The sequence below is a fragment of the Sorex fumeus genome, unplaced genomic scaffold (assembly GCF_029834395.1).
Source record: "Sorex fumeus unplaced genomic scaffold, SorFum_2.1 ptg000063l, whole genome shotgun sequence".
NCBI classification, from domain to species: Eukaryota; Metazoa; Chordata; class Mammalia; order Eulipotyphla; family Soricidae; genus Sorex; species Sorex fumeus.
In genome coordinates, this window is record NW_026606120.1 from 16,133,755 (window position 1) to 16,156,540 (window position 22,786).

Here is a 22,786-nt window from a genome sequence, read left to right on the forward strand (position 1 = left end):
TAACATAAAAAATGGGGAGAAGAAATGAACCGAAACGTTCTCAAAGAAGAAATTCTAATGGCCAAAAGGCACATGAAAAAATGCTCTAAAAATCTCACTAATCATCATGGAGTTGCAAATCAAAACAACAATGAGATATCATCTCACACTACAGAGACTGGCACACATACAAATGAACAAGAACAACCAGTGCTGGCGCCAATGTGGGGAGAAAGGGACCCTTATTTATTGCTGGTGGGAATGCCAACTGTTCTAACCTTTTTGGAAAACAATATGGACAATTTTCAAAAAACTAGAAATTGAGTTCCCATTTGACCCAGCAATACCACTTCTGGGAATATACCCTCGGAGTCCGAAGACACACAGCAGAAACAACATCTGCACTTCTGTGTTCATTGCAACACTATTCACAATAGCCAGAAGCTGGAAACAACCTGAATGCCTGAGAACAGACGTATGGATAAAGAAACGATTGTACATCTGCACAATGGAATACTATACAGCTGTTGGGAAAAGTGAGGTCATGAAATCTGCCTATAGATGGAGAGACCTGGAGAGTATCATACTGAGTGAAATTAGTCAGAAGGAAGGGACAGATATAGAATTACTGCATTTATTTGTGAGATATATATTTATACATATATAAAATATATAAAAATAGAAATATATATAAATATGTAGACAGTAGTATGACACTAATGCCCAGTGCCAGGGAAAACAGGCCAGGAGGATTGATCAATGGTTGGTTAATGGTATGGGATGGTAGTTAAAATAAAGGAGAATCCATTATGACAACACTAGTTAAAAATTATCACTCTGAACAAGAACTAAATCTTGTTAGCAGGTAAAGGGATATATGTAATAACCTTTCAGCATCTGTGCCTAAATTGAGAAAACAAAAGGGATTGAGAGAAGAGAGGTGCCTGCTATAGAGGCAGGCTGGGGTAGGGTATGGCTTGAAAGGGTGGGAAGAAAACTGGGGACGCTGGTGCAGGGAAATTACAGTGGTGGAGGGATGGGTGTTGGAACAGTGTATGAATGAAACGCAATCATGAACAATTTTGTATTTCTCTTATCTAATGGTAACTCAATTAAAACAACTTTTTAAAAAGCCACAGTTAATCTCTTGGACCTGTATGTAGCTGAACAATAAATATAGTAAATCAGAGGGATATATGTAATATATTACATCAGGGTCAGCCTGATGCCCACCCCAGTAGAACCCCTGCCAACTGCTTGCTGCCACAATCCAAAATCATCACCGTGCTCTGGGCTAGACATCACCATCTCAGGATGGATCACACTGAGATATGATCTGCTGAAAATTCAGGTATGTGGATTTTTGTGACTGAAATCTCAAAGCTTTCTCGGGGTCTGAATGGACTACCTTTCTCACCTCTTTTTCGAAGGCCTCGGCATTCATGTCCATGCCCAAAAATTGCCACCCAGTTAAAAAAGATACTCCACCCCCAAGAATAGCTAAAGTAATCCTTGGGAAAAAAGAAAACGGGAAGAATCAATCTCTTTAACTTCAAACTCTGCTACAAAGCAGTAATAATTAATACAGCATGGTACTGGAACAAAGACAGAGCTGCAGACCAATGGAATTGGGTTGAATATACTGACATCTCCCCCAAACATATGATCATCTAATCTTTGACAAGGGAGCAAGAAATGTGAAGTGGAGCAAAGAAAACATCTTTAACAAATTGTGCTGGCAAAAAAATGGGCTCAGATCTCTGCCTAATACCATGTACAAAAGTAAGATCAAAATGGATTGAAGACCTCAACATCAGACCAGAATCCATAAGGTACATTGAAGACAAAGTTGGGAAAACCTTCCACGACATCGAAGCTAATGCTATCTTCAAAGATGTCATGCCATTGGCCAAGCAAGTGAAAACAGGTAGACAAATGAGACTATCTTAAACTAAGAAGTTTCTGCACCTCAAAGAAATAAACAAAATACAAAGACAGTCTACAGAATGGAAAAGGATATTCTCCCAATACCCATCGACTAGGGGTTGATATCAAGGATATACAAAGTACTGGTTGAACTCTACAAGAAGAAAACATCCAACCCCATCAAAAAATGGGGCAACAAAATGATCAATAACTTTCTCAAAGAAGAAATCCGAATGGCAAAATGGCACATGAGAAAATGCTCTACATCATTAATCATCAGGGAGATGCAGATCAAAACAACAATGAGATATCATCTCACACCATAGAGACTGGCCCACATCCAAAAGAATAAAAGCAACCGGTGTTGGTGCGGATGTGAAGAGAAAGGGACCCTCCTCCACTGCTGGTGGGAATGCCGACTGGTTCAGCTGTTTTAGAAACAGTATGGATGATTCTCAAAAAATTACAAATAGAGCTACAATTTGATCCAGCTATACCATTCCTGGGAATATATCCCAGAGAGGCAAAAAAGTATAGTTGAAGTGTCATCTACACTTGTTTGTTCATTGCAGCACTGTTTACAATAGCCAGAATCTGGAAAAAACCTGAGTGCCCGAGAACAAATGACTGGTTAAAGAAACTTTGGTACATCTACACAATGGAGTACTATGTAGCTGTTAGGAAAGATGAAGTCATAAAATTTACATACATACATGGAAAGTATCATGCTAAGCGAAATGAGTCGGAAAGAGAGGGACAGACATAGAAAGATTGCACTCATCTGGGGAACATAAAGTAACAAAATAGGAGACTAACACCCAAGAATATCCAAGATAAGTACCAGGAGGTTCACTCCATGGTTTGGGAGCCAGCCGTACATGCTAGGAGAAAAGGCAGCTCAGATAGAGAAGGGAGTACCAATAAAGGTGTTAAACGGAGATAGACAAATGGGACTATCTTAAACTAAGATAGGATCCTCCCAGGATGGGAGATGCATGCTGAAAGTAGACTATAGACCGAACATGATTTCCACTCGATGACTCTTTTGCAAACCACAGCACCTAAAAGGAGAGAGAGAACAAAAGGGAATGCCCTGCCACAGAGGCAGGGTGGGATGGGGCGGGGGGGGGGAAACGGGGGGTGGGAGGGATACTGGGAGCATTGGAGGTGGAAAATGGGCACTGGTGAAGGGATGGGTACTCTAACATTGTATAATTAAAACCCAAGCACAAAAAATTGTAAGTCTACAACTGTACCTCATCGTGTTTCACTAATAAAAATTTAAAAAATTAAAATAAAAAAGCTACTCCATCCTTACCTTCCCAATAAAAATACTGAATGCCCTGAACAAACACGATGACCTCAGTATCTGTATTGCAAATTATAATGCACAAAAGGAGAGAGAGAGAGAGAGAGAGAGAGAGAGAGAGAGAGAGAGAGAGAGAGAGAGAGAAGAAAAGGGTCTGCCATAGAGGGAGGCTGGAGGGGGTATACATTGGCAGATGGAAGGAAACAGGGCACATTGGTGGTGGGAAATGTACATTGGTAGAGTGATGGGTGTTAGATCATCGTATCACTGAAATCTAATCATGAACAGTTTTGTAATGGTCTGTCTCATGAATATTCAATAAAAAGCTAAAAAAGAGAAAATGAGACATTATCGGGTGGGGAAAGTGTTGATATGTGTTGGAATGTTCTATGTATGAAAACTTACTGTTGAAAAATATTGTAAAATTATCAAACAGTCACGATCACGATCATCCTGTTGTTCGTCGATTGCCTCGAGCAGGCACCAGTAACGTCTTCTTCTTCCCAGCCCTGAGATTTTAAAAGAGCCATAGTCAAGGTTCTTTCAGGGTTAGGAGAATGAGACCCATCATTGTTACTGGTATTTGACATATTGAGTACGACACGGGAAGTTTGCTAGACTCTGCTGTGCAGGATCAAACAGTGGCTAAAATAAAATTTAACGATAAATATTTAACATTTTTTTCATATTCAAATTGCTGTCTCCATTAATTGGTCATTTTCTGACATGCCTACTTAACTATATCTAGTATTATTCCTTGTACTGAAATCCACTGTGTCTATTTCAGTTTTTTTAGGTGGTTGGTGTTGGGTCCACTCCCACCTTGTTTAGGTGGTACTCCTGGCTCTGTGCTCGGGAGCACTCTCCAGGGAGCATATGTGGTGCCTGGGAATGAACTGCAGCCGGTGACATGCCAGGCAAATGTCTAAACCCTTGTTTGCCTTTCCAGCCTGACTTCAGGGATTTGAAACACAGTGTTTGCTTTTTCCACCCCCCAAATTCAGAGCTGTTCAGACTTTCTGGTGCTGGGGAACACCAGGCCACCCTTAGAGTGCTCTAGTGCTCTTGGGGCCTCCAGCATCTCACCTTGAGGTGGTCAGGGGACTCCTAAGTCTATTTAGCTCCCAGTGTTGAGGGAGAGGGATGCAGTGCCGACATCAAAGTCAGGTTCAGCACCTGCGAAATATGCACCACGGACCAATGAGCTATCATTGATTAAGAACCTAAGAAATAAGGGTCATGCTAATCCAGTCAACATCTATTGAAAATTAGGGTACCAAATAAATAAAGCCTCTAATAAAGTATTTTCTGTCCAGTCCCAATCCTTAGGAGCAGTGGCCACCAGCTCTGTGCTAGCAGCAGAGCTAATGCCCACCAGCAACAGCCAAACTCAGTGTCAGCTCACTGCACAGAGGGAACAGACTTTGACCTCTGGTCAACAAGGCATTCCTCGGTTTCTGCACTAATGACCAGATAGTCCTCAGGATGTGACTGGGGTAGCACTAGAACTTCTCAGTCACCTGGAAATCCTCAGGAGTAGCTTCCTCAACCTGAGTGGTGAGTCGGCTGGGTTTCCTTGAAGTAAACCTGCTAAGACACACTCACACACTTGGTGAATGCAAGCTCTAAATATGACAAAAATTGGGAAATGACTGAAACATTGCTTTCTCTTCTCCTCTACTAGTAATTCACTAAACAATCCACAAAATAATGGGTTATGTTTACTTCTGATAAATATTGCCACTTATTTTGCATAAACACAGTAAGTAATACACAAATTCCTTTCATCTAAAACTTAAACAGGGTAAAAGTTTAGAGCAGGGTGATTTTTTTCTGGGGACATCCCATCATATTTCCATACAACAGACCCACAGGTCAGTTTTGTTTAAACTTTTTCTGTCGCATAAAGTCTTATCACTTGTTTCCTTTGAGGCAGAATCTATTCCATGATTGTGCTCTTGACAAATTATATTTCTTCGACAGACAAGTGTTCAGAAGACAAGAGTTCTCATGACAGACGACAAAGCAGTAGTAGAGAGAGAATCAAAGCAGTCGTAGAGAGAGAATCAACTATCAGTTATCTGGGAATGAAAATAACCAAGTTACTTGGGAATAAAAATATCTCCTCTTTCATCGGCCACGGCCAGATCCCACGGCTGCTTCTCCCAAAAGGGAGCATAACATAAGGCCCCCATAACCGTGCCACTGGACTCCGTGCCAGGCTGTTTCACACGGAGTGCCTCAGAGCGGGGCAGGTGAGAGCCCTCCCCGCCCCAAGAGACTCAGCTCAGGCAGTCAAAAAACTCCACAACCCTACTGCCACCACACTCAAGGTTGTTCCCTACGTGCTCAGGCGGAGCCTCACATATGAGTGAACATATTCCTGGACACATCAAAAGACACCCCCTACCCAGTCTCCATAATTACCACACCACATTTGATGGGGTTCAGATAGTAGGCAACAAATCATAGAGGGAAATATATATATATATATGCATATATATATTTCTTCACAGTTTTCTATATGAATACTTTTTTTGGTAAGCATGTTCAGCAGTACTACATAAAAGACAATATGAAATATATTATTTCAGTTGTGTTTGGGACAGGGATCGGGGCTTGTGTTTGAATATTAAATGTAATCAAATATTGTGAACTAACTTATAAAATAAAAATATTTAAAAAATATCTCCCCTTTCTTACTGAATACCTTTAGCAAGGGCTAAATTACTGTATTTCTAATATAAAAGCCCTGTTTTAATTTTTTTGTCCTTGTAAACTGTTTTATCAAGTATAAAACTACAAGTACCATAAGAATGATCTTTGCAGATATTTGTAAGAATCTCTGTTGGCTCTGTCAAAATACTTGCTGTTGCTAAGGGTTTCTAGTGCTCTACACTACATAGAAATTCTACACTAGAATTTTGTAGAAAAAAACTTATTTCTTGTGGGTGAGTAGGCCATCTCATGTCGAAGACAGGGTAGCATAATGCTTGCTACAGGACAATGCTGTGTCCCCTTCTACTCATGCAGTGCAACCCCTTCCACAAGGAGCGCATGCAATGGTGCTATGAAATAACATGAAAACCTGGTCACAAGGTCTCTCATGCCATTTACCAGATATTTGACAACATAGTTCTAATAGTAGAATAATAAACGTATTTAGTAACCTGTTTTAATAATCACCTTTTCTCAAACTCTAACACATGCACAGACAAGACAACATTGTGGTAAATCAAGAGACAAAACCAAGTTTACAATGTGACAAAGCTTAAATCTTAAACACAGGCACAATCAATTTTGCAAATGATCAATGATTTTACTTACAATTAAATATATTATGATACAGAGTAAACTAGGCAGAAAGTTTGCTGTGTACTGTAAATTAACCGGGATACACTCTCCAGCCTTCAAAGTTTAATTTCTTGGAAGACAAATATTGAAGGGTTTAAAGCATTCACTTAGATGATTATAAACAAGCAAGAATTTTGGGCTGGAGCTCTAGTACAGCAGAAGGATATTTGCCTTGCATGTGGCTGACCCGGGTTTTATCTATGGCACTCCATATGGTCTCCTGCCAGGAGTAATTCGTGAATGCAGAGTCAGGAGTAACCCTGAGTATTGCCAGGTGTGATCCCAAAAGCCAGGAAAAACAAAACCAAAAATACATTAAAAAAAAACAAAACTAAACAAAATAAAAAACCAAGACTAGTTTAGGACATGGTAACAAAGCTGACACAACATAAAATCATCTTCATATATTGAAATTTCAAGTCACACTGTCACACTGTCCTCCCGTTGTTCATCGATTTGCTCGAGCAGGCCCAGTAACATCTCCATTTTGAGACTTGTTGTTACTGTGTTTGGCATATTGAATATACTCGGTAGCTTGCCAGGCTCACCAAGAGGGGGCGCTTTCAGGTACTTTTCAGAATAATTAGCAATATAATCTATAACACTGATTACAATAATTTCCCAAATTTCTTGCTCAATTATTTTTTAAAAAATTTTATTTTATAAAGTTTTTCACAATACTTTATTACACTCAATATTTCAACACCTATCCCACCACCATTACACCTTCCCACCATCATTATTTCGAAGATTCCCACCACCACTGAAGCCTGCCCCAAAGGCAGATGCTAAATAATTTATTTTGTATTGCTTATTATGAATAATAGACTTAAAATTATCCAAAAAAGTGTGTGAAATTTGTTGTATCTCACCTTGCAGCCATTAAGCCCCTGTATAGGAGATCACTAACATGTTGTTACAGGTTGAGCCTTGTGAGCTAATACATAAAAAGATCTGTTGCCTTCTGCGTTACATTCCATCAAATGTAAATCTCTGACTTGTTTATTTATTTATTTGCTTTTTGGGTCACACCCAGTCAATGCTCAGGGGTTACTCCTGGTTCATGCACTAAGGAATTACTCCTGGTGGTGCTTGGGGGACCATATGGGATGCTGGGAATAGAACTCAGGTAGGCCACATGCAAGGCAAACGCCCTACCCGCTGTGCTATTGCTCCAGCCCCTCTGACTTCTTTATTTATTGGAGCCACAACTGATGGTACTTGGCTCAGTGTTCAGGTAGCTCCCAGCAGTGATTGGGGAACCATGTGTTGCTAAGGATAGAACCGAGGGCTCACATATGTAAAACATGCACAGCAGTCCCCTTAGCCATCTCCCTGAAGTTCGTTCCTTATATTGATGGGAGGTAACGTGCATTGAACTTTGAGAATGGGGCAAGGTTCAGGTCAGCTTCCTAGTTTAGTTGGTATTATTGAGTATTAGAAATGATGCTTTCTGAAATGCTCTCATTCTTTTTCTTCATATATTTTGTTGTGGGCCTACTCTTTGTCTTTATTCCCCCCCATCCCATTCAATTTTGTTTTTATCCTTAGCACTTTTACTTTAGCATGTGAGCCCTTGTCTGGGAAGGGATCTTTGGTAGGTCACTTTTGACTGTTCATGAGGCTAGACTAGACCAACTCTTTGGAGTCTTTCTAATCCTGCCTATTTCTTATGTCATCTTGAGATGGGTACACTTGTTCCAGTGCCAATAACTGTTCTCAAACTGGCTGGTTGTCTTTTTCATTAGAGTTCCTTTTCTTAAGGGGTGGCAGACCCTATCAGATGAAGCCTTTTATTCTCTCTGGCTTCTTCTTTTTTGAGACCTCTATTTACATGCAGGTTTTGTGACTGTTGGTGATTTGCTACTATTCATCTGTAGTTTGTGGTTCCTTTTGTTATGAACATTGCCCCGGTTTTCTTATTTCTCTAGTTCCTTTATGTAGAATAAGTGCTTTTATTTAAATGCACAAGAAAATTAAACTACAAAAGGGAAAATACCTTTGTGAAAGATCTAGGTAGGGTTGGTGATAACCAGTTTCTTTATGGGGACCGTCCCTGGCATTGCCCAGGTACCTAGTGGTACTCAAGCCCTGTGCTGGAGGCACCTGTTGGGCTGGCAGCGTGTGGTGTCAGGAGGTGCTGGGAATGAGCCCAGGCCTCCCACGTGTAAGGCATGTTCTCTACTACTGGAGCCTTTTTGTGAACTCAGTCCACAATATTGTGTTTATTTTCTTCTTAATACTGAATTAATCTTTCTTTCCTAGTGACTAAAATCATTTTTTCCTGATATTTCTGCTTACCTTTCTAGGTTCCCTCTATCAAGAGCCTGGCAAGCTACCGAGAGTATCCTACCTGCATGGCAGAGCCTAGCAAAATCCCGGTGGTGTATTTGATATGCCAAAAACAGTTACAATAAGTCTCACAATGGAGACGTTACTGGCGCCTGCTTGAGATAATCGATGAACAATGGGAGGACAGTGCTATACTGCCTAGGAGATCACTAACATGTTGTTACAGGTTGAGCCTTGTGTGCATATATATATATATATATATATATATATATATATATATATCACGGGCTGGAGTGATAGCACAGCGGTAGGGCATTTGCCTTACAAGCGGCCAACATGGCCGACCCAAGTTCGATTCCTCCGCCCCTCTCGGAGAGCCTGGCAAGCTACCGAGAGTATTCGATATGCCAGACACAGTAACTACAAAGTCTCCAATGGAGACGATACTGGGCCCGCTCGAGCAAATCGACGATCAACGGGAGGGCCTTTACCTTTACCTTTATATATATATATATATATCACGGTCCTCCCATTGTTCATCGATTTGCTCGAGTGGGCCCAGTAACGTCTCCATCGTGAGACTTCTTGTTACTGTGTTTGGCATATCGAAATACGTCATGGGTAGCTTACCAGGCTCTGTCGTGCGGGCGAGATACTCTCGGTAGCTTGCCGGGCTCTCCGAGAGGGGAGGAGGAATTGATCTCGGGTCGGCTATGTTGGCTGTGTGCAAGGCAAATGTCCTACCGCTGTGCTATCGCTCCAGCCCATATATATACATATATATATATATATATATATATATACACACACATATATATACACATACATATATATAAATACTTTTTTATCAACATCAGTTGCCTTCTACCTTACATCCATCAAATGTGGTGTGCTACTCTTGGTATATCAGTGGCATACAGTATGAAATGCCCAGGAATTCTAAATTTTTAAATAGGGTGCTAGAGCTGAAGTTACGTTTTTAACTGGATGGTGGTTTGGGGTTCGGAAGCATCTCTGTAGCATGTTGGCTCTCTTCCAAAATTTATTTGTGAGTCTCTGGATCATGATCTTAAAAAGGTTACTACTTTTTAAGTAGATAATGTGCTTAAAAAGGTTACTACTTTTTTTGGTTTTAAGTAGAAAACATTGAATTCCTAAGCTGCAGACTACTTCCAGTCAGGAGTGGAGAAAAGTACGGAACAGAGCTACTTCGAAATTTACTCAACAACACTAAAATTTAAACTACAAGAAAATCTCAAAAATAAAATATTTCTAAGTATGGTCAATTCTGGTTTATACGTTTGTCTTTCAACTAAGTGAAACTGACTGAAATTAGTTAACACCTAACTTTATTTTATAGCTACATAATTCTAAACTCTCCCCCCCCTCCTTTTTTAAATGACAATGCCTCCCATGAAACTCCAAACAGGTCTGAATTTATAAATAACGAATTTCATGGATTGTCTTAAAAACTCTTCTCAGACTCTCACCCCCTTTTATTTTCTTCCAATTCAAATTTTTCTTTAGAGTTTAGTTCTGGGAAGCCCTGTTTTCCAAAAGTTCCCACAAAATAATACCTATTTATTTATTTCAACACAATTAAAAACTTTCAAAACAAACTTGGTTTTCTAAAAGACAAGAAAGACTAAAGCTTATTTAGTTCATTTGACATACATACTAATCAAACTAACAACAAATTTCATAATTGAATGTAGTTGATTACAATGATTTATCTTAACTGTTTAGTCTTCATTTGTTAATAAAAACTGCAAAGGAAGCACACTTGCAGGCTGCTGATATTTTAGAGTGACCTTCTCTAATTAGCACGGGCTCCAGATGTGCTCACAGTGACCCATAAGAAGTCCTCAGAGTATATATTTTTCCCCATGAGAACACTAAACATCAAAGTTGAGTCTTAATCCAGTTTAAAGTTTAAGTTGCCGCGCTCCTCTCTGGAAAGAAAGATGGCGGCCGCACGGGAGCCTTGTGGAAAGCGGGTTTGAGCCGGGCTCGGGGGAGCGGCGGGGACCTCATGGGAAGGGGGGCTTTGTGGGCCGTCCCCCACGCCCCACCAAGGTCGCCAGCTGCCCCCCACGAGCGGCTCTCCGGCACGGCCACGGCCCCGGAGGCACAAGGACTTAGCACAGAGAACCAGCCGCTTGGAGCAGAAAAGCAAATGGACTTGTGTTGATCCGCGCCACCAAGCCTGCCCGGAGGGGGAAGGGCGTTGACCAGCCCGCCCGCTCCTCTCTGGAAAGAAAGATGGCGGCCGCACGGGAGCCTTGTGGAAAGCGGGTTTGAGCCGGGCTCGGGGGAGCGGCGGGGACCTCATGGGAAGGGGGGCTTTGTGGGCCGTCCCCCACGCCCCACCAAGGTCGCCAGCTGCCCCCCACGAGCGGCTCTCCGGCACGGCCACGGCCCCGGAGGCACAAGGACTTAGCACAGAGAACCAGCCGCTTGGAGCAGAAAAGCAAATGGACTTGTGTTGATCCACGCCACCAAGCCTGCCCGGAGGGGGAAGGGCGTTGACCAGCCCGCCCGCTCCTCTCTGGAAAGAAAGATGGCGGCCGCACGGGAGCCTTGTGGAAAGCGGGTTTGAGCCGGGCTCGGGGGAGCGGCGGGGACCTCATGGGAAGGGGGGCTTTGTGGGCCGTCCCCCACGCCCCACCAAGGTCGCCAGCTGCCCCCCACGAGCGGCTCTCCGGCACGGCCACGGCCACGGAGGCACAAGGACTTAGCACAGAGAACCAGCCGCTTGGAGCAGAAAAGCAAATGGACTTGTGTTGATCCGCGCCACCAAGCCTGCCCGGAGGGGGAAGGGCGTTGACCAGCCCGCCCGCTCCTCTCTGGAAAGAAAGATGGCGGCCGCACGGGAGCCTTGTGGAAAGCGGGTTTGAGCCGGGCTCGGGGGAGCGGCGGGGACCTCATGGGAAGGGGGGCTTTGTGGGCCGTCCCCCACGCCCCACCAAGGTCGCCAGCTGCCCCCCACGAGCGGCTCTCCGGCACGGCCACGGCCCCGGAGGCACAAGGACTTAGCACAGAGAACCAGCCGCTTGGAGCAGAAAAGCAAATGGACTTGTGTTGATCCACGCCACCAAGCCTGCCCGGAGGGGGAAGGGCGTTGACCAGCCCGCCCGCTCCTCTCTGGAAAGAAAGATGGCGGCCGCACGGGAGCCTTGTGGAAAGCGGGTTTGAGCCGGGCTCGGGGGAGCGGCGGGGACCTCATGGGAAGGGGGGCTTTGTGGGCCGTCCCCCACGCCCCACCAAGGTCGCCAGCTGCCCCCCACGAGCGGCTCTCCGGCACGGCCACGGCCCCGGAGGCACAAGGACTTAGCACAGAGAACCAGCCGCTTGGAGCAGAAAAGCAAATGGACTTGTGTTGATCCACGCCACCAAGCCTGCCCGGAGGGGGAAGGGCGTTGACCAGCCCGCCCGCTCCTCTCTGGAAAGAAAGATGGCGGCCGCACGGGAGCCTTGTGGAAAGCGGGTTTGAGCCGGGCTCGGGGGAGCGGCGGGGACCTCATGGGAAGGGGGGCTTTGTGGGCCGTCCCCCACGCCCCACCAAGGTTGCCAGCTGCCCCCCACGAGCGGCTCTCCGGCACGGCCACGGCCCCGGAGGCACAAGGACTTAGCACAGAGAACCAGCCGCTTGGAGCAGAAAAGCAAATGGACTTGTGTTGATCCGCGCCACCAAGCCTGCCCGGAGGGGGAAGGGCGTTGACCAGCCCGCCCGCTCCTCTCTGGAAAGAAAGATGGCGGCCGCACGGGAGCCTTGTGGAAAGCGGGTTTGAGCCGGGCTCGGGGGAGCGGCGGGGACCTCATGGGAAGGGGGGCTTTGTGGGCCGTCCCCCACGCCCCACCAAGGTCGCCAGCTGCCCCCCACGAGCGGCTCTCCGGCACGGCCACGGCCCCGGAGGCACAAGGACTTAGCACAGAGAACCAGCCGCTTGGAGCAGAAAAGCAAATGGACTTGTGTTGATCCACGCCACCAAGCCTGCCCGGAGGGGGAAGGGCGTTGACCAGCCCGCCCGCTCCTCTCTGGAAAGAAAGATGGCGGCCGCACGGGAGCCTTGTGGAAAGCGGGTTTGAGCCGGGCTCGGGGGAGCGGCGGGGACCTCATGGGAAGGGGGGCTTTGTGGGCCGTCCCCCACGCCCCACCAAGGTCGCCAGCTGCCCCCCACGAGCGGCTCTCCGGCACGGCCACGGCCCCGGAGGCACAAGGACTTAGCACAGAGAACCAGCCGCTTGGAGCAGAAAAGCAAATGGACTTGTGTTGATCCGCGCCACCAAGCCTGCCCGGAGGGGGAAGGGCGTTGACCAGCCCGCCGGCTCCTCTCTGGAAAGAAAGATGGCGGCCGCACGGGAGCCTTGTGGAAAGCGGGTTTGAGCCGGGCTCGGGGGAGCGGCGGGGACCTCATGGGAAGGGGGGCTTTGTGGGCCGTCCCCCACGCCCCACCAAGGTCGCCAGCTGCCCCCCACGAGCGGCTCTCCGGCACGGCCACGGCCCCGGAGGCACAAGGACTTAGCACAGAGAACCAGCCGCTTGGAGCAGAAAAGCAAATGGACTTGTGTTGATCCACGCCACCAAGCCTGCCCGGAGGGGGAAGGGCGTTGACCAGCCCGCCCGCTCCTCTCTGGAAAGAAAGATGGCGGCCGCACGGGAGCCTTGTGGAAAGCGGGTTTGAGCCGGGCTCGGGGGAGCGGCGGGGACCTCATGGGAAGGGGGGCTTTGTGGGCCGTCCCCCACGCCCCACCAAGGTCGCCAGCTGCCCCCCACGAGCGGCTCTCCGGCACGGCCACGGCCCCGGAGGCACAAGGACTTAGCACAGAGAACCAGCCGCTTGGAGCAGAAAAGCAAATGGACTTGTGTTGATCCACGCCACCAAGCCTGCCCGGAGGGGGAAGGGCGTTGACCAGCCCGCCCGCTCCTCTCTGGAAAGAAAGATGGCGGCCGCACGGGAGCCTTGTGGAAAGCGGGTTTGAGCCGGGCTCGGGGGAGCGGCGGGGACCTCATGGGAAGGGGGGCTTTGTGGGCCGTCCCCCACGCCCCACCAAGGTTGCCAGCTGCCCCCCACGAGCGGCTCTCCGGCACGGCCACGGCCCCGGAGGCACAAGGACTTAGCACAGAGAACCAGCCGCTTGGAGCAGAAAAGCAAATGGACTTGTGTTGATCCACGCCACCAAGCCTGCCCGGAGGGGGAAGGGCGTTGACCAGCCCGCCCGCTCCTCTCTGGAAAGAAAGATGGCGGCCGCACGGGAGCCTTGTGGAAAGCGGGTTTGAGCCGGGCTCGGGGGAGCGGCGGGGACCTCATGGGAAGGGGGGCTTTGTGGGCCGTCCCCCACGCCCCACCAAGGTCGCCAGCTGCCCCCCACGAGCGGCTCTCCGGCACGGCCACGGCCCCGGAGGCACAAGGACTTAGCACAGAGAACCAGCCGCTTGGAGCAGAAAAGCAAATGGACTTGTGTTGATCCGCGCCACCAAGCCTGCCCGGAGGGGGAAGGGCGTTGACCAGCCCGCCCGCTCCTCTCTGGAAAGAAAGATGGCGGCCGCACGGGAGCCTTGTGGAAAGCGGGTTTGAGCCGGGCTCGGGGGAGCGGCGGGGACCTCATGGGAAGGGGGGCTTTGTGGGCCGTCCCCCACGCCCCACCAAGGTCGCCAGCTGCCCCCCACGAGCGGCTCTCCGGCACGGCCACGGCCCCGGAGGCACAAGGACTTAGCACAGAGAACCAGCCGCTTGGAGCAGAAAAGCAAATGGACTTGTGTTGATCCACGCCACCAAGCCTGCCCGGAGGGGGAAGGGCGTTGACCAGCCCGCCCGCTCCTCTCTGGAAAGAAAGATGGCGGCCGCACGGGAGCCTTGTGGAAAGCGGGTTTGAGCCGGGCTCGGGGGAGCGGCGGGGACCTCATGGGAAGGGGGGCTTTGTGGGCCGTCCCCCACGCCCCACCAAGGTCGCCAGCTGCCCCCCACGAGCGGCTCTCCGGCACGGCCACGGCCCCGGAGGCACAAGGACTTAGCACAGAGAACCAGCCGCTTGGAGCAGAAAAGCAAATGGACTTGTGTTGATCCACGCCACCAAGCCTGCCCGGAGGGGGAAGGGCGTTGACCAGCCCGCCCGCTCCTCTCTGGAAAGAAAGATGGCGGCCGCACGGGAGCCTTGTGGAAAGCGGGTTTGAGCCGGGCTCGGGGGAGCGGCGGGGACCTCATGGGAAGGGGGGCTTTGTGGGCCGTCCCCCACGCCCCACCAAGGTCGCCAGCTGCCCCCCACGAGCGGCTCTCCGGCACGGCCACGGCCCCGGAGGCACAAGGACTTAGCACAGAGAACCAGCCGCTTGGAGCAGAAAAGCAAATGGACTTGTGTTGATCCACGCCACCAAGCCTGCCCGGAGGGGGAAGGGCGTTGACCAGCCCGCCCGCTCCTCTCTGGAAAGAAAGATGGCGGCCGCACGGGAGCCTTGTGGAAAGCGGGTTTGAGCCGGGCTCGGGGGAGCGGCGGGGACCTCATGGGAAGGGGGGCTTTGTGGGCCGTCCCCCACGCCCCACCAAGGTCGCCAGCTGCCCCCCACGAGCGGCTCTCCGGCACGGCCACGGCCCCGGAGGCACAAGGACTTAGCACAGAGAACCAGCCGCTTGGAGCAGAAAAGCAAATGGACTTGTGTTGATCCGCGCCACCAAGCCTGCCCGGAGGGGGAAGGGCGTTGACCAGCCCGCCCGCTCCTCTCTGGAAAGAAAGATGGCGGCCGCACGGGAGCCTTGTGGAAAGCGGGTTTGAGCCGGGCTCGGGGGAGCGGCGGGGACCTCATGGGAAGGGGGGCTTTGTGGGCCGTCCCCCACGCCCCACCAAGGTCGCCAGCTGCCCCCCACGAGCGGCTCTCCGGCACGGCCACGGCCCCGGAGGCACAAGGACTTAGCACAGAGAACCAGCCGCTTGGAGCAGAAAAGCAAATGGACTTGTGTTGATCCACGCCACCAAGCCTGCCCGGAGGGGGAAGGGCGTTGACCAGCCCGCCCGCTCCTCTCTGGAAAGAAAGATGGCGGCCGCACGGGAGCCTTGTGGAAAGCGGGTTTGAGCCGGGCTCGGGGGAGCGGCGGGGACCTCATGGGAAGGGGGGCTTTGTGGGCCGTCCCCCACGCCCCACCAAGGTCGCCAGCTGCCCCCCACGAGCGGCTCTCCGGCACGGCCACGGCCCCGGAGGCACAAGGACTTAGCACAGAGAACCAGCCGCTTGGAGCAGAAAAGCAAATGGACTTGTGTTGATCCACGCCACCAAGCCTGCCCGGAGGGGGAAGGGCGTTGACCAGCCCGCCCGCTCCTCTCTGGAAAGAAAGATGGCGGCCGCACGGGAGCCTTGTGGAAAGCGGGTTTGAGCCGGGCTCGGGGGAGCGGCGGGGACCTCATGGGAAGGGGGGCTTTGTGGGCCGTCCCCCACGCCCCACCAAGGTCGCCAGCTGCCCCCCACGAGCGGCTCTCCGGCACGGCCACGGCCCCGGAGGCACAAGGACTTAGCACAGAGAACCAGCCGCTTGGAGCAGAAAAGCAAATGGACTTGTGTTGATCCACGCCACCAAGCCTGCCCGGAGGGGGAAGGGCGTTGACCAGCCCGCCCGCTCCTCTCTGGAAAGAAAGATGGCGGCCGCACGGGAGCCTTGTGGAAAGCGGGTTTGAGCCGGGCTCGGGGGAGCGGCGGGGACCTCATGGGAAGGGGGGCTTTGTGGGCCGTCCCCCACGCCCCACCAAGGTCGCCAGCTGCCCCCCACGAGCGGCTCTCCGGCACGGCCACGGCCCCGGAGGCACAAGGACTTAGCACAGAGAACCAGCCGCTTGGAGCAGAAAAGCAAATGGACTTGTGTTGATCCACGCCACCAAGCCTGCCCGGAGGGGGAAGGGCGTTGACCAGCCCGCCCGCTCCTCTCTGGAAAGAAAGATGGCGGCCGCACGGGAGCCTTGTGGAAAGCGGGTTTGAGCCGGGCTCGGGGGAGCGGCGGGGACCTCATGGGAAGGGGGGCTTTGTGGGCCGTCCCCCACGCCCCACCAAGGTTGCCAGCTGCCCCCCACGAGCGGCTCTCCGGCACGGCCACGGCCCCGGAGGCACAAGGACTTAGCACAGAGAACCAGCCGCTTGGAGCAGAAAAGCAAATGGACTTGTGTTGATCCACGCCACCAAGCCTGCCCGGAGGGGGAAGGGCGTTGACCAGCCCGCCCGCTCCTCTCTGGAAAGAAAGATGGCGGCCGCACGGGAGCCTTGTGGAAAGCGGGTTTGAGCCGGGCTCGGGGGAGCGGCGGGGACCTCATGGGAAGGGGGGCTTTGTGGGCCGTCCCCCACGCCCCACCAAGGTCGCCAGCTGCCCCCCACGAGCGGCTCTCCGGCACGGCCACGGCCCCGGAGGCACAAGGACTTAGCACAGAGAACCAGCCGCTTGGAGCAGAAAAGCAAATGGACTTGTGTTGATCCGCGCCACCAAGCCTGCCCGGAGGGGGAAGGGCGTTGACCAGCCCGCCCGCTCCTCTCTGGAAAGAAAGATGGCGGCCGCACGGGAGCCTTGTGGAAAGCGGGTTTGAGCCGGGCTCGGGGGAGCGGCGGGGACCTCATGGGAAGGGGGGCTTTGTGGGCCGTCCCCCACGCCCCACCAAGGTCGCCAGCTGCCCCCCACGAGCGGCTCTCCGGCACGGCCACGGCCCCGGAGGCACAAGGACTTAGCACAGAGAACCAGCCGCTTGGAGCAGAAAAGCAAATGGACTTGTGTTGATCCACGCCACCAAGCCTGCCCGGAGGGGGAAGGGCGTTGACCAGCCCGCCCGCTCCTCTCTGGAAAGAAAGATGGCGGCCGCACGGGAGCCTTGTGGAAAGCGGGTTTGAGCCGGGCTCGGGGGAGCGGCGGGGACCTCATGGGAAGGGGGGCTTTGTGGGCCGTCCCCCACGCCCCACCAAGGTCGCCAGCTGCCCCCCACGAGCGGCTCTCCGGCACGGCCACGGCCCCGGAGGCACAAGGACTTAGCACAGAGAACCAGCCGCTTGGAGCAGAAAAGCAAATGGACTTGTGTTGATCCACGCCACCAAGCCTGCCCGGAGGGGGAAGGGCGTTGACCAGCCCGCCCGCTCCTCTCTGGAAAGAAAGATGGCGGCCGCACGGGAGCCTTGTGGAAAGCGGGTTTGAGCCGGGCTCGGGGGAGCGGCGGGGACCTCATGGGAAGGGGGGCTTTGTGGGCCGTCCCCCACGCCCCACCAAGGTCGCCAGCTGCCCCCCACGAGCGGCTCTCCGGCACGGCCACGGCCCCGGAGGCACAAGGACTTAGCACAGAGAACCAGCCGCTTGGAGCAGAAAAGCAAATGGACTTGTGTTGATCCACGCCACCAAGCCTGCCCGGAGGGGGAAGGGCGTTGACCAGCCCGCCCGCTCCTCTCTGGAAAGAAAGATGGCGGCCGCACGGGAGCCTTGTGGAAAGCGGGTTTGAGCCGGGCTCGGGGGAGCGGCGGGGACCTCATGGGAAGGGGGGCTTTGTGGGCCGTCCCCCACGCCCCACCAAGGTTGCCAGCTGCCCCCCACGAGCGGCTCTCCGGCACGGCCACGGCCCCGGAGGCACAAGGACTTAGCACAGAGAACCAGCCGCTTGGAGCAGAAAAGCAAATGGACTTGTGTTGATCCACGCCACCAAGCCTGCCCGGAGGGGGAAGGGCGTTGACCAGCCCGCCCGCTCCTCTCTGGAAAGAAAGATGGCGGCCGCACGGGAGCCTTGTGGAAAGCGGGTTTGAGCCGGGCTCGGGGGAGCGGCGGGGACCTCATGGGAAGGGGGGCTTTGTGGGCCGTCCCCCACGCCCCACCAAGGTCGCCAGCTGCCCCCCACGAGCGGCTCTCCGGCACGGCCACGGCCCCGGAGGCACAAGGACTTAGCACAGAGAACCAGCCGCTTGGAGCAGAAAAGCAAATGGACTTGTGTTGATCCGCGCCACCAAGCCTGCCCGGAGGGGGAAGGGCGTTGACCAGCCCGCCCGCTCCTCTCTGGAAAGAAAGATGGCGGCCGCACGGGAGCCTTGTGGAAAGCGGGTTTGAGCCGGGCTCGGGGGAGCGGCGGGGACCTCATGGGAAGGGGGGCTTTGTGGGCCGTCCCCCACGCCCCACCAAGGTCGCCAGCTGCCCCCCACGAGCGGCTCTCCGGCACGGCCACGGCCCCGGAGGCACAAGGACTTAGCACAGAGAACCAGCCGCTTGGAGCAGAAAAGCAAATGGACTTGTGTTGATCCACGCCACCAAGCCTGCCCGGAGGGGGAAGGGCGTTGACCAGCCCGCCCGCTCCTCTCTGGAAAGAAAGATGGCGGCCGCACGGGAGCCTTGTGGAAAGCGGGTTTGAGCCGGGCTCGGGGGAGCGGCGGGGACCTCATGGGAAGGGGGGCTTTGTGGGCCGTCCCCCACGCCCCACCAAGGTCGCCAGCTGCCCCCCACGAGCGGCTCTCCGGCACGGCCACGGCCCCGGAGGCACAAGGACTTAGCACAGAGAACCAGCCGCTTGGAGCAGAAAAGCAAATGGACTTGTGTTGATCCACGCCACCAAGCCTGCCCGGAGGGGGAAGGGCGTTGACCAGCCCGCCCGCTCCTCTCTGGAAAGAAAGATGGCGGCCGCACGGGAGCCTTGTGGAAAGCGGGTTTGAGCCGGGCTCGGGGGAGCGGCGGGGACCTCATGGGAAGGGGGGCTTTGTGGGCCGTCCCCCACGCCCCACCAAGGTCGCCAGCTGCCCCCCACGAGCGGCTCTCCGGCACGGCCACGGCCCCGGAGGCACAAGGACTTAGCACAGAGAACCAGCCGCTTGGAGCAGAAAAGCAAATGGACTTGTGTTGATCCACGCCACCAAGCCTGCCCGGAGGGGGAAGGGCGTTGACCAGCCCGCCCGCTCCTCTCTGGAAAGAAAGATGGCGGCCGCACGGGAGCCTTGTGGAAAGCGGGTTTGAGCCGGGCTCGGGGGAGCGGCGGGGACCTCATGGGAAGGGGGGCTTTGTGGGCCGTCCCCCACGCCCCACCAAGGTCGCCAGCTGCCCCCCACGAGCGGCTCTCCGGCACGGCCACGGCCCCGGAGGCACAAGGACTTAGCACAGAGAACCAGCCGCTTGGAGCAGAAAAGCAAATGGACTTGTGTTGATCCGCGCCACCAAGCCTGCCCGGAGGGGGAAGGGCGTTGACCAGCCCGCCCGCTCCTCTCTGGAAAGAAAGATGGCGGCCGCACGGGAGCCTTGTGGAAAGCGGGTTTGAGCCGGGCTCGGGGGAGCGGCGGGGACCTCATGGGAAGGGGGGCTTTGTGGGCCGTCCCCCACGCCCCACCAAGGTCGCCAGCTGCCCCCCACGAGCGGCTCTCCGGCACGGCCACGGCCCCGGAGGCACAAGGACTTAGCACAGAGAACCAGCCGCTTGGAGCAGAAAAGCAAATGGACTTGTGTTGATCCACGCCACCAAGCCTGCCCGGAGGGGGAAGGGCGTTGACCAGCCCGCCCGCTCCTCTCTGGAAAGAAAGATGGCGGCCGCACGGGAGCCTTGTGGAAAGCGGGTTTGAGCCGGGCTCGGGGGAGCGGCGGGGACCTCATGGGAAGGGGGGCTTTGTGGGCCGTCCCCCACGCCCCACCAAGGTCGCCAGCTGCCCCCCACGAGCGGCTCTCCGGCACGGCCACGGCCCCGGAGGCACAAGGACTTAGCACAGAGAACCAGCCGCTTGGAGCAGAAAAGCAAATGGACTTGTGTTGATCCACGCCACCAAGCCTGCCCGGAGGGGGAAGGGCGTTGACCAGCCCGCCCGCTCCTCTCTGGAAAGAAAGATGGCGGCCGCACGGGAGCCTTGTGGAAAGCGGGTTTGAGCCGGGCTCGGGGGAGCGGCGGGGACCTCATGGGAAGGGGGGCTTTGTGGGCCGTCCCCCACGCCCCACCAAGGTCGCCAGCTGCCCCCCACGAGCGGCTCTCCGGCACGGCCACGGCCCCGGAGGCACAAGGACTTAGCACAGAGAACCAGCCGCTTGGAGCAGAAAAGCAAATGGACTTGTGTTGATCCACGCCACCAAGCCTGCCCGGAGGGGGAAGGGCGTTGACCAGCCCGCCCGCTCCTCTCTGGAAAGAAAGATGGCGGCCGCACGGGAGCCTTGTGGAAAGCGGGTTTGAGCCGGGCTCGGGGGAGCGGCGGGGACCTCATGGGAAGGGGGGCTTTGTGGGCCGTCCCCCACGCCCCACCAAGGTCGCCAGCTGCCCCCCACGAGCGGCTCTCCGGCACGGCCACGGCCCCGGAGGCACAAGGACTTAGCACAGAGAACCAGCCGCTTGGAGCAGAAAAGCAAATGGACTTGTGTTGATCCACGCCACCAAGCCTGCCCGGAGGGGGAAGGGCGTTGACCAGCCCGCCCGCTCCTCTCTGGAAAGAAAGATGGCGGCCGCACGGGAGCCTTGTGGAAAGCGGGTTTGAGCCGGGCTCGGGGGAGCGGCGGGGACCTCATGGGAAGGGGGGCTTTGTGGGCCGTCCCCCACGCCCCACCAAGGTTGCCAGCTGCCCCCCACGAGCGGCTCTCCGGCACGGCCACGGCCCCGGAGGCACAAGGACTTAGCACAGAGAACCAGCCGCTTGGAGCAGAAAAGCAAATGGACTTGTGTTGATCCACGCCACCAAGCCTGCCCGGAGGGGGAAGGGCGTTGACCAGCCCGCCCGCTCCTCTCTGGAAAGAAAGATGGCGGCCGCACGGGAGCCTTGTGGAAAGCGGGTTTGAGCCGGGCTCGGGGGAGCGGCGGGGACCTCATGGGAAGGGGGGCTTTGTGGGCCGTCCCCCACGCCCCACCAAGGTCGCCAGCTGCCCCCCACGAGCGGCTCTCCGGCACGGCCACGACTCCAGGGCACAGAAACCAATCTCTTAACTAGCTAACTTTTAATAGAAATCCTTCCAGGGTCAATAAGTAAAATAGCAGAAATTCAAAACCGCGCGGCCGCTATCGCGGCCGCGCGACCTCATTTTATTCTTAAACCAAGTTGTAGAAAGCAAATCATTTCACAACGCTGTTTCAGCATGTCTGATGGGGGGGGGGGGTCGTAAGCTCTAAACAATAGTTGTGCATCTTCTATCGAAATAATCTATCTAGTCAAAGTAGATAGAGTATTAACTAGAACTCATCTGCCTCACAAGAATTGGGAGGGGTGGGAGGTGGGGGTCTATTGGGGTTCGGGGTTAAAAATGAGTATTGGTAAAGGGAAATGTGTTCGGTATCTACATGACTGAGACCTAAACCCGAAAGCTCTGTAACTTTTCCCACAGTGATTCAATAAATAAATAAATTATATAAAAAAAAAAAAAGTTTAAGTTGCCAAAAACCTGAAATAGTTCTAAATATTTTTAACATTTTGGTCTACTTTCTTTTCTTCAATCTAAATTAGAAGCTGCTGATACGCATGACTTCACAGGCTGAGCTTTATTAATGATGCGGCTTTCCTTGAGGGACTTCTACTTCTGCTTTCATCCTCGCCCTAACTTTCTAGCCTTTTCCACACAGACAATTGGACAAACTGACTGCAAACATCTGCAAACTCACATGCACACACATACATACTCATAGTCCATCGATTGATTTTGCTGTTTCTCTGATCCCTCCCCTTCCCCAAATGGCCAGAAGACTTCGGGGTAGACCAAGAAAGATAGGGTGGTCCCCAGGGCAAATGGAGACCTGTTGGCCTATTGAGACCATCCAGTGTCCCTTCAGACACACCCCCCTTCAAATTCCCCTCTGCCCCATCTGTCTCTTAGGGAAAGAGGTCATGAAAGAGCTCTCTTGGCATCAAATTGGCAAAGATAAATCCTGAACAATTGATTACAAAACCAAGACAGTGGTACATAAGTATTCTCAGCTTTTCTAGTTCTGATAGAGGCTTTTTCTCAGCAAGCAAGGAGTCTCAAGGTGGCAGTCTTTCTGCAG